The sequence below is a fragment of the Pinus tabuliformis genome, chromosome 2_1 (assembly GCF_031772625.1).
Source record: "Pinus tabuliformis cultivar Carrire ecotype Pingquan chromosome 2_1, CPIR1, whole genome shotgun sequence".
NCBI classification, from domain to species: domain Eukaryota; kingdom Viridiplantae; phylum Streptophyta; class Pinopsida; order Pinales; family Pinaceae; genus Pinus; species Pinus tabuliformis.
Genome location: NC_142299.1, coordinates 184,933,482 through 184,945,577, shown reverse-complemented (window position 1 = coordinate 184,945,577; position 12,096 = coordinate 184,933,482).

Sequence of the window (12,096 nt, the reverse complement as noted above, 5' to 3'; positions counted from 1 at the left end):
GATTTTTATGCAACTATGATTATCACAGTATATCATTGTAAGATCCATCATCTGACCAAACAATCCCACTAGAATCTTCTGCATCCCAATGGCCTCGCATGCTACCTGACTGGCAGCCATGTATTCAACCTCTGCTGAGCTAAGTGCAACTGATCTCTATTTCCTGATGTACTAAGAAAATGCAGCTGAACTAAGGTTAAAGATTCCTCCAGAAGTGCTCTTCCGGTCTGATGGACTACCTGCCCAATCCACATTTGTGAAGCCTTGCAGCTTCACTCCCTCTGTCTGTTTGTACCACAATCCGTACTGTGTATTGCCTCAGAGATATCTTAGCACATGCTTCGCTTCCTTCCAAAATAGCTTGGTAGGCTGAACCATAGCTTGACTCAGTTGGTTCACTGCAAATCATAAGTCGGGTCGTGTGTTCACCAGATACATAAGTGAACCCACCAGCTACCTATAAACAGTAGTAGCTACTACCTCACCTGAAGGAGCATCTTCCTTCCTCTAGTTCCCAGCTAGAGGAGTCTGCATGGGCTTGCACTTCTCCATGTGAAAGCACCTAAGTATCTCATTGGCATACTTGCCTTGAGACACAAATACTTCCCCATCTTTCTGCCACACTTCAATGCCTAGAAAGTAGTGCATGAGACCCATGTCCTTCATATCGAACTCTCTTGCAAGGTGCTCCTTGCAAGACTGTATCAACTTGTCATAACCTGTCAAAATCAGATCATCGATATAAAGTACAATAATCAATGGCTTACCATCTACCATGATGTGGTATAGGTTCACATATACTTCACTTTTGGTGAAGCCCAACCTTGTGAAATAACTGTCAATCCTGGTATACCAAGCATGGGGTGCTTGCTTCAGCCCATCCAATGCTCACTTGAGTCGGCAGACATGTGACTCGCGATCGAAGGTCTCAAATCCTTCAGGCTACTCAATGTATACCTCTTCCTCAATCTTCCCATTGAGGAACACCGTCTTCACATCCATCTGATGGATCTTCCAACCCATCTGAGCTGATAGAGCTAGCATCGATATGATAGATGAGTACCTTGCTACGGGAGCAAAGGTCTCATCATAGTCGATCCCCTCAACCTGTGAGAAACCTTAGGCAACAAACCTTGCCTTGTGTTTCTCAACACTGCCATCAGCTGCCTGCTTTACCTTGTAAAGCCATCAGGAACTAACCACTGACTTGTCCCCAGGTCTAGGGACAACATCCCACATACCGTTCTGTATGATAGAATCATACTCTTCTACCATTGCATTAGCGCAGATTGTTGGAAATAATACTGAGAGGGGGGGTGAATCAGTATTAGCAACTTAACAATATTTCATTTCATAAACAGATTTATATACGCTACTTTAGTTAATGCAACTTGCGTATGTACACAACTGTGTTTAGAGCAACCGGCGTACACCTTGTAAACTTATTATTTAGTCAGTTGATCTTTAATCTGTGTATCAAAACCATATAAGCAGTAACAGGTACAGTAAAAACAGAGCAGAACACAGGAACACAAGATATAAGGTGAAAACCCAATGTGGGTGAAAACCACCTACTGCAATTCGTCTTTATCTTCTTTTAATAAGAAACTTCTTTTTACAATATTTCTGTATTGGTGTAGTCTTATACTAGTACGCAGGATTCTACCTGCAGAAGGCTACAACCTTCTCTCATTCTTCAGCTTCTCCTGGAAGGGAGCTACAACCCCCTTAGCTCTTGTACTAGCTGATGTACTAGTACATAGGTGCTGACCTACAGAAGGCTACAACCTTCTCTTTTCTTCCAGGGACCACGTTTCATAAATTTTCAGACTGGATCCATCAATAGCATCAATCAAACATCAAAATATATCTGCATCAATCAATCTCCCTTGCACTAACCAAAACTGAATCAAACAATCACTTCTCTGAATGCTATAACCAAAATACAGTAACAGTACCAGAACCTAACCAGAACCCAGAACACTGCAATAGTAAACAAAAGTAGCTAAAACATATTTTATGAGACGTACACTACTTCAATATGTAGAACCTGCGTGCATACGCTACTATATGAAGGAAAAACTGCGTATACGCTGTTTTGAATTGCCTAACCAGCGTGTATACGCAACTTTGCTATCCTAAACCTGCGTACAGGTCTGTAAAAGATGATTTACCCTTTTCAACTATTCAGACATCAGTTATACCCAGATCATCAGATTTATAGATCAAGACATGCGCCAAATATAAAAGATCAAAATCACACAAAGATACTCCTCTTCAAGCCTTAAGATCTTGACCCATCAATAGAACTTATCCTTCTTCTAGTGCTCAGGTTCCTCGATTCCGATCCAGCTATGCACCTGTTGTGGCTAGCAACAACCCCCCTTCTTATTTAGTTTTATCACTAATACTAAATAAGTGGGGACCCTTATTAAAAAAATTAAAAAAATAAATTAGTGCTTGTATTCCCTTTTTGAATAAAACTTACTATCATAAACTCAGGGGAATACCCGAAAAATCTAAAAAGACTTAAGTTTTATGATAAGTTAGAATAAAATCACTATCTCAATAAAGAGCATCGCATCGCAAAAAGGTAATGGATACCTTCCTACAAGTGGAATCCTAAGATTGCAAAATCGCGATGCGAAATCACGCATCAAAGGACCCTCATCGCATCGCATGCCTCAAATATCACTTAAGCTGAAATGCCTCAAACCACCGATATGCGATGACGCATCTCACAAATCGCATTTCGCAGAAAACACATTATAACGGATAATTTCCACACGCAACGGATCTGCGATATTGTGATCTGCGATATTGCGATCTGCGATATTGCGAAGCAAATTGAAAAATCGCCTTATCGCGGATCTATAGGGCTCGTGGTTCGAAAAAGCTTTTTCCATAAACTGATGTGTAGTTATGCGCGTTAATGTTAATTAATGAGTTAGTTGGCAATCATTAATGAAATATGGTTTTGATCTGATCGAAGGGCCATTTCACGTAGGGTGATATATTTTATATGTTTTCGAAATTTAAAGCTTTCCCGTCACCTTTTTCTTATCATTACTCTTGCCTCATTTGTAAACTACAAGAGCGAAGAGCAGAGAAGTATACATAGCAGTGTTCAGAACATTATGGGAAAGAAAGGTAAAGCTCCGAGTTCTGAAGATAAAGAAATGATGCCCTTGTACACAGACACCACCTGTAATAGAGATGCTGGCATTACTACTTGGGAAGGCATGTACAGTCTACTCGAGGAAGAAAATCCCAGAATAATGGAGGTTACAGCTACTGCAGGCTCACATGGGTCTTCTGAGGTGTCGATTACAGAACTAGCATGTTCGTTCTTGCACCGGATAGCGGCAAGGCCCAAAATTATTCCATACACGAACATGGTCAAATGGGTACTGGATAGTGTTGATATCACAAACAGACAATTTAAGACTCAGAGCCAAGAACTTACGAAGTCGTTCTTTCCACAAAATTTAAGGTTTATATCCTCTAACAAAAGGCGCGCAAGAGGCGAAAAATAGCACCAGGGAAACCCAGATCAAGAAACGGAGGCAATTTCCGATGCGCAATTTGCATCGCTAGGCAAAACCCCTGGAGAAGGAAAGCCTCTAATAGCTCAGTCACCTGTAAACCCGGAAAATTGTAGGAAAAAGTGCTAAAGGCGAAAGGAAAAACCTGAACCCTAAAACCGGTGGTATTTATCGGGAATATCCTCAAGTGGTATGTAAATATTTACCAAATGTACAGCATCTACAGACAAGCTGGAGACAGAAGGCTCAAGAAAAAGCAGAGTCCATCAAAAGGTTAACCAAGTTGAATTGGGATTCTTACTGGACGTACTTGGTAAAACCACACAGCCAGTGCATGACTCTCAAATGTATCATTAATTCTGCCGAGAAGATGGCGCCAGCTCTTGCCGATTCCGTTTTCGCAGGACAGCTAAAGTCAGAGGTCGGCCAGCCAACTCTCCTCAAGAAAATGCTGAACGCTTGCGACTACAAGGAACAGATACATGGATAGTTAGTTGTCAGTTTTAGTTTTAGATTCAGTTTTAGTTTTAATTTTGCTTTATTTTTGCCTAAAATGAGGACGGTCATTTAAACCGCATCCTACATTTTTGTAATAAATTATTTTTAGATTTAGCTAGTAGTATTTAAACCCTTCTCATGCATTTAGAGAAGGGTCCTGAAATTTGTCAAAAACTTGTCCTCAGAACATGCACTTTTTCACCCTCCGAGGAGGTTTTGATGAATGAATGGAACAAGATTTATTGATATCTATGTTTAATATCTACTACTGATGTTGCACTTTTGTACTCTTAGTAGATGTTGGATTAAGAAGAGATAAATCATTATTGCTGAAGCTCATGAGTAGAACTAGTTATAAATGGTACTTTTATCTCTTAACTATTTATGCTTATGTGTTAAGGTGATATTCATGTTCAGTTATTTATATATGAATGCTTGAATGCTTGAGTTATCATTTGGCACTTCTGTACGGCGATAGCTATTTATTTATGCTTAATATATGAGTGATTTATTATGCGATATGTTTTTCACAATTGTTTTGTCTAACTTTTTATACGAAATGGCTTATCTTTATTGAATTCTTTTCTCATAGCAATTGAATGATCTTTATTACCAATTGCCAATAGAAATTATTTTAGATCGCATAACTGAAAGATTAAATCCTGAGTTAGTTTTAGAATTAGATATTTCTGTTCATTAGAATACAAGTGCATTAGATTTAGATTAAAAGCATTTTACTTAGAAATTATTAGGAAGGAAATATCAATTCTCAACACACACACACATAAATTGGGAAATTGGTCCCACATCCCCAGTCAGACCCACTATACCAAATGGAAAAGGAGCTGCTAACCAAGGTCCGGACCGGGTCGGTATCCCCCTTGTTGTAGACCCGATTTTCGGGGCTTCAACATATTTGGTGCTAGAAGGAGGGCCTCGAACTATGAATGACAAGTAAATCTAAATCTAAATACCATTCTGAGAGTAAATCGCCCTCACCATCTCCCCGACTTCTCCATCACATTTAGAATCTTTAAATCTTGAGCAAGAAGTTGATAAAACACCAACCACTGCCACAAACCCAAACATTTCAGAGAAATCTACTATTGAACCTCTTGAAGTTGAATCTTTGATCCATAAACTTCAACGATTTTCTATATCACCCCAAAGATCTGAAAAATCTCAAGGTAGTGTGACTTTGCAATATAACCTTGCTCATCCTCTTACTAGATTGAAGAGCGAAAAGTTTGGTATTGAACCAACTGAGTTACCTCTACCTACAAGGAAGAGAGCAAGGAAATCACCTAAAGGGTCTGATAGCGAGACTCTTTCATCATCATCATCCATCTCAACCTCTCCATCGCGAAGTCAACCATCCACCCCTCCACTTCAGATTATTGTCCACCAGACCACTGGAACTTCCACATCTCCTTCTCAATCATCTGGAACTGTAATATCCTCATCTTCCCAACCGCAGGGATCATCTTCTGCGCTTTCCTCTGTTAGTAGTTCAACGATGGCCCAAAATCCATGGAATAACCCAGGGGCAGTCTTAATGCCTGCACCCTTGAGTCAAATACCGGCCCATCCTGAAAAATGGCTACCTAAGTTTAATCCTGAAGTAGGCATGCTAGCAGAAGAACATATAAACAATTTTATATTATCTATAAATCTCAATGGGGTTACTAATGAAGACGCTGTTGTCCGGCTCTTTCCTTACACTTTACAAGGATGTTGGGTGTGGAGCCTGATTATCTTCTATATTCAAAGGTATCGCCACATAGGACCCCAGTTCGAAATGGGGGCGGCAACGCCGCCCGTAAAATATTCGCTGCAGGGGGGGTCCAGGGGGGGCGGCTGCGACCTTTGGGAGCCCCCCCTGGCGGGGGGTTTCGGGGGCAGCGCCCCCGAAGCTAAAAACAACTGTAAAATTGCCTTGTAAAAGTATAGTAATTTCTAGTCAATCTGGGCCGTTCATTAGGCGGATGATCTGATGGTAGAACTTATGTTTAGTTTAGGGTTTTTTGCCCTAGAAGGCAACCCCTCTCTTTGTATGAGGGTATTATATTTGAGGCGGTGAGATAGATGTGTATTCGGTGAGCGAGGAATAGAGAGGTGAGACTGTGAGAGAAAACAAAGGATATTACAGTGGATTTGCTGTAGGTTGTGTCTCTTCATTTTGCTGGATAATAGAAAGGAAGGACTGGCTGTTCGGGGTGGACGTAGCCCAAACTGGGTGAACCACGTAAATCTGTGTCTCTCTTGTTTTGTGCGTTTTATTTGTTTATATTTCTGCAATATTTTATGTGTTCCATTGCTCCGTAATATAGAATTTTCTAACAAAGGAGTAGCCGGATCATGGTATTTCTCATTACCATCCGGATCTATCACTAGTTGGGATATTTTCCAAGAACAATTCTTGACTAAGTTCGGTGATGACAGGTCTACTGTGACACTGATCAATGACCTGTCTAACCTTAGGGCTGAGTCAAAGGAACCTATCAAATATTTTAATTCGCATTTCAATAAACTTTTGAACAAAATTCCTACTGCTTCCAAGCCTAGCGAAGAAGTTCGAAGTGAATGGTACATCTTTGCTCTACCATCAAACATAGCAATCTTTGTTGATAGGGCTAACAAAACAACTTTAGCCGACAATATGAAGGAAGCAATAGCGGTAGAGAAACGTATCATAGCCCTAGAAAATAAAAACGCCATTGATGAACAAAAATCTAAGAAGGTTACTTTTAAAGAAGATCCAAAGAAAAAACAATCGAAAGACCCATTCGATTTAGAAGGATTACAGAAAGTTTTGAAAACCATGTCTAACGAAATGGTTGACATTAAGAAACTAGTAGCAGAGATTTCTTATAAAAATCCGTACAAGCCTTATAGAAGAAATCCTTCGACTGATTCAAAGCCTCCCAATGCTATCACAAGTGCTGAATCAGAAGAAGAAGAAGAGGAAATTGCTAATGAAGAGCCTACCGATGAACAAGAAGTTGTAGAAGTACAGGGTATGTGGGATTTCATCCTACTAGATGAAGAGGATCAAGAGGCATCGCCAGTCACTACTAGAAGTAGAAATCAACTTGATCCTCCTCAACCTACTCCTAATCCAAAGAGCACAAGCTCAATGCCTAAGGATAAAGTCGTAACTAAGAAAACGTCACCCAAAGTGACTCAAACAAGCCCAGTCCAAACAGATTCACCAACTCCATCTAAAACGTTGATTGTTTCTGATGAGATGGAGTATAATATCATAGAAGACATGAAGAAGACTAGGGCTAACATCACTTTTTATGAATTGAGCAAGTTAAAACATCAGCAAAAGATACTTTTGAAAGAATTACATGCAGTACCAGTTGCACCTCTGCCCACCGCTATAATCTCGCAAGCTTCCCATGAGATGGGAAGACCTCCAACTAATGTGACTAATAAAGTTGATCCAAACGATATCGCTTTAATTGGAGGAAGGTCAAGATCTCATACTCCCCCATTTCTTCTTACTTATGAAGTTTTCAACAAAAAATTGCATAATTGTTTAGTGGATTCAGGAGCTTCATCTAATATCTTACCTAAATCAATATGTGCAAAGTTGAATGTTCAACCTCAAAAATCTGCAGTGTGCATAGTTCAACTGGACCGGTCGCAGGTTGAAGTGATCGGCGAACTAAATTAGGTTACCATAAGGCTGTCATCTAACCCAAAGGTATGTCAAGTTATCGACATTTTAGTTGCAGATATTCCATAATTTTATGGCCTAATTCTTAGCAGAGATTGGTCTGAAAAACTTCATGGATACTTTGCAACTGATTGGTCGCATATGTGGCTCCCTTACAATGGTAAACCAAATCAGATAAAGGTTGAGCGAGAAAGACATAAAAAATACATAGTAATAGAATTGGAAGGAGAAAATGAACATGTAGCATACAACAACAATATAATTGGAAACTATTTTGTTGACTCTTTCTTAGGAAATTTTAATGCTCATACTTTGCCTTATTTAGAACATTCTATTTTATCTCAAGTAGAAAATTTTTCTCAAACAGATAGTTCTAAATGTGTTAATTTCATAGATAGTCCTATAAATAAATATTTATTTTGGAAGTTATTTTTTGACGGTTCAAAGTCTAACGAAGGAGCAGGAGCAGGATGCGTATTAATCAGTCTAGAGGGAAACAAAACTATGCTAACTTGTAGACTCGAGTTCGATTGCACCAATAATGCTGTAGAATACGAAGCTTTAGTCCAAGGATTATACAAAGGAATCGGATTAGATATCAAGTATCTACAAGTCTTCGGAGATTCTGAAATTGTAAGAAGACATGTACGAAATACTATACATTGTCTATCAGGTCATTTAAAGCATTATCAATCTTTAGTACAAGATTTGATTGAACATTTTATAGCATTCAATATTTCATCAATTCCCAGACTCCAAAATGCTAGTGCTGACCTCTTGGCAAACATAGCTTCCAATTTCATTCCCTCAGAAGACTATAGCCCTGATAGATTTTCAATCGAATTAATGTTTAGACCTTCGATTCCTGATAACATTACAAATTGGAGAATTTTCAACGATGATCTTGATATTGTAAGCTTCCTCACATCAAAGGGATCTTACACCAATCAGATAATTGATGAGGACCAACATGACAGACAATTGCAACAAGATAGCACTAATAATGCTATGCCAAAATCAGTGGTCAAATTTGAAGATCTATATGATCTGAAAGATCGATTCAAAAGATCTACCAATTCAAAACTTCAAAGTTCAACTCTGAACTATGAATTAGTAAATCTAGGAACTGATACCAAGCCGCAGAATATCAATCTAGGTCTTGGCCTAGCCCCTGAAGAAAGATTAGCGTATGTTTGTCTCTTGAAACAATACAAAAGTGTCTTTGCCTGGAACTATGATGAACTTAAGACTTACGACACTTCTATCATCCAACATACTATCCCAATGATAAACAATGAAAAACCTATCCAGCAAAAGCTGAGAAAAATCCATCCTAATCTAGAAAACCAGATTAAATCTGAACTCAATAAATTATTGAAAGCCAAAATCATTTTTCCCGTTCGACATTCTAAATGGGTTTCCAATATGGTTCCCGTCAGAAAGAAAAACGGAGACATTAGAATTTGCATTGACTTTCGAAATCTTAACAAAGCCTGCCAAAAAGATAATTTTCCTTTGCCTCCTATGGAGAAAATATTACAGGCAGTTGCAGGATCAGAATTAATGTCTTTCTTGGATGGTTTCTCAGGCTACAACCAAGTTTTGGTCCATCCCGATGATCAATTAAAGACCACATTCAGAACCAAATGGGGTACTTATGCATATCAAAAGATGCCTTTCGGTCTGATCAACGCTGGCACCACATTTCAAAGGGCCATCGACATCGTATTTAAGGGATTAGTAAATGAATCAGTAGTAATATACTTGGATGATATAACTGTATATTCCAAGAAACGAGGTAATCATCTCAGAGACTTAAAACAGATCTTCCAATGTTGCCAAAGGTATGGAATTTCACTTAACCCAAAAAAGTCCTTTTTCGCATTAAGTGAAGGAAAACTTCTTGGATTTATAGTGTCGTTATCTGGAATCCATATTGATCCTGACAGAATCAAAGAGATTTCTGAAATACCCTTACCTCACAACAAGAAAGCTATGCAATCTTTCCTTGGCCAGATTAATTTTGTAAAGAGATTTGTTCCCGACTTTTCAAGAATCGTATCTCCCTTACAAGCAATGATTAAAAAGAATTCAATCTTCAAATGGGGCCAAGATGAATACGAAGCATTCAATCTGATTAAACAAGAAATTGTAAACGCTCCATCTTTAGCAACTCCAAATTTTTCCGATCCTTTCATTTTGTATACATTTTCCTCTGACAGATCATATGCTGCGATACTCACTCAAGCAAATCAAGACAAGGCAGAAGCCCCAATTGAATTTTTTAGTTCAAATCTACAAGGGGCTGAATTAAATTACTCAGACGTCGAAAAACAAGCTTATGCTGTTTTCAAAGCGATCAAACATTTCAGACCCTTTCTGCTTAAAACCCATACAAAAATCATAGTACCGTTTCCAGCGGTAAGAAATCTCTTAGTACAGAAAGACGTGGGTGAGAAAAGAGCCAATTGGGTTACTGCCTTACAAGAATACGATGCAGAAATTAAACCAGCAAATATTGTAAAAGGTCAAGGCTTTTGCAAAATGCTGGCTGGAGCATCGCTTATTTTCGAAATACCATCTTCAGAAGTACAAACGTATGAGGTAAGCCTAAACGATATTGAATCATTGTACACTGATATCATATTTTATCTAAAGAATGGATACGCTCCTTCAAATCTCGATTATACAAAGAAAAGAGCCCTAAGGTTGAAGGCTAAGAAATATCAGCTCGTGAACGATGTACTTTTTAGGATGAATTATGATTTTGTTTTACTTAGATGTCTTGAGAAATTTGAAGCTGAAAAAGTGTTGCAGGAACTCCATGATGGACCAGCAGGTGGACATTATGCTAGAGATGCTACAACACATAAAATCTTGCGTGTAGGCTACTATTGGCCTACACTGTTCAAAGATGCACATAGCTACATAAGGAAATGTCAAGTTTGTCAAACTGCTGCAGGAAGACAAAAGAAACCATCGTTGCCTTTGCAACCAGTCAATATTGAGCAACCTTTTGATCAATGGGGATTGGATATAATAGGTGAGATTGTTCCTCACTCTTCTAAACATCATAGGTATATCCTTACAGCTACAGATTATTTTACTAAATGGGTAGAAGCAGTTCCTCTCAAAATAGCTAATGCCAAACACATCATTGATTTTATAGATCAGTTCATAATCACTAGGTTTGGTTTACCCTCTGCTTTAATGTTTGATAATGCATCGTATTTTTCTGGCAATGCTATGACTGAATTTGTGCTCAAAAGAGGTTTTAAGCTTAAATACTCTGCCAATTATTACCCACAGGGGAATGGATTAGCTGAATCAACAAATAAAAACTTAATCAGAATCATTAAGCGAACCATTGATCAAACTCATAAGAATTGGCACAAATCCTTAATATATGCTCTATGGGTAGACCGAATAACGCATAAATCCTCCATTGGCACTTCTCCCTTTAATTTAGTTTATGGGAAAGAAGTGGTCCTTCCAACTCATCTAGCGATTCCTTCTTTGGCCTTAGTTCAATATATTGATGAAACACCAACTTCTTCCTTACAACTAAGGCAGCTGCAAATCTTTAAACTAGAAGAGCAACGAGAATAGACTAAGATAACTCATGCTCATCACCAAACATTAGTAAAAGCTTCTTTTGATTCAAACATGATAACCAGAAAGGACTCTTAGATTGGATATTTAGTTTCAAAATGGGATAAGGCTCACGAGGAAAAGGGCAAACATACAAAATTTCACCGATTGTGGCTTGGCCCTTTCCAAATTTCAAAAATCATAGGTCCATCTACTTTTATGTTACAAGATTTAACAGGAAAAAGAGAGTCTTTACTTGTTAATGGGTAGATCCTCAAAAAATACTTTCCATAGGAGATCATTCTTCTATTTTTTGTAAATTAGTTTTTCTTTTAATTTAATAATAAAACCAGTTGTAAATGGTTACATTTGGAATTCACGAAAAAGACAATTTGTATTTTTATTTTTATTTTATTTTATTTATTTATTTTTGCTTGTATAAATAGAACTGATTTAGAAAATTGGTCATTATTATTCAAAGATACAGTCAAAGGCTATGAGCCTGAAAATGATAATAGTTTCAACCTTGTAAATTTTGATAAAAAACAACTTTTAGTTGGAATTTGTTTTATATCAGTCCAATGAAAGGTATCAATAACAAAACAAAGATTCTTTGTAGAAAAGCTCTTCCCAAAAACTCTACCATTGTCGTCCAGAGCTATTCTTAAGGAAACAATGACTTCCTCCCCACCTAGGGAATTACGAGCTTCAAAGAATAATCCAGCGATACACTTTAACTTAAAGAATAAGAGGTCTCATCACGAGCCGACTTATCAT